We start from the raw sequence: 1,123 nt of genomic DNA on the forward strand, positions 1-1,123 counted from the left end.
GTCGAGGAGAACTGTCTCCCCTTGTTCCATGGCAAATGGAACTTTCATCATGGTACGACGGTTGGAAATTTGGTTCGTATAGATACTCGAGGGTATGTAACGCATTTTTTTTTGTAGCGAACAGTATCCTCCCCGCGATCCCCAGGGACCTGTTTGCTAAGCGCGATCTTCTCCGCAATGGTCCATTCTTTTGGGATTCCTTAACCTTAGACAGGATCTGGAATGCAGTGGCGCTCTACCGATCGTGAGGCATCTCCCGACTTTTACGTGCATCAGACATGGACGAGCCACATCCGGACGCTGTTCCCGATCAGAGGGAGAGAGTTAGGCCCCGGAAGGACAAGGGAATCGCTCTCGAAGACAGAAACTTTGTCTCAGAAGATCTTCCGCTACCCGGATGGAACCCGGGTTTCACCCCGGGTGATGGGAGTGGAACCAGCGAGGCTCCTCTTCCGGATGACTTCTTTGCCAACCTTCCTCCCGGTTTTACTTCTCCAGCGTCACTGGATGAAGCGTAGAGGAGAGGAGCGGTCGCGGAAGGTTCTCGTTTGATCAACCAGGTTTAGTCTCTGAAATTTTTTTTTTTTTGGCGAGTCTTCGTTTGTCAGGTATGAGCTTGATTCGTGTAGGGAATGCGGGTCTTTAATTCAATGCTTGACGGAAGTTTAAGAGAGGCGCGTCTTTTGCACTTCAAGGACGAAGAGATCGAGAGGAAATTCATCCGTTTTCAGAACGAGGTTGCGGAAAGAGAGCGCAGACAGGCTGAGTCCCATTCCCGAGCTCTCATTCGTGCGGAGAGGAAAGGGAGGAGAAGGATTGCTGCTAATTTAGCGAGGAGAGCTACATTGTTTGATGCTGAGTTCAGGAGTTTCAAGGACGCTCAAGACTACGTGGGTAACTTCCGCGAATGCCGCGGTTCGGTTGGTACCCTTTGGAAGTCGCAGAACGCTGATTTCTCTTTTCTCTCCGAGGTTGGTGAGATGTCGGGCCTCATGGATGGGTGCGCCCAGGCCGAGTTGATGGTTCCTCCAATCGAGGGAGGATCCGAGAGCTTTGGGAACCCATCGAGGTTTCGGAGGACACGACGGAAGCGGGAACCGATGCTGCGGACGAGGGAGGAGAA

The sequence above is a fragment of the Brassica oleracea genome, chromosome C4 (assembly GCF_000695525.1).
Source record: "Brassica oleracea var. oleracea cultivar TO1000 chromosome C4, BOL, whole genome shotgun sequence".
Classification (NCBI taxonomy): Eukaryota; Viridiplantae; Streptophyta; class Magnoliopsida; order Brassicales; family Brassicaceae; genus Brassica; species Brassica oleracea.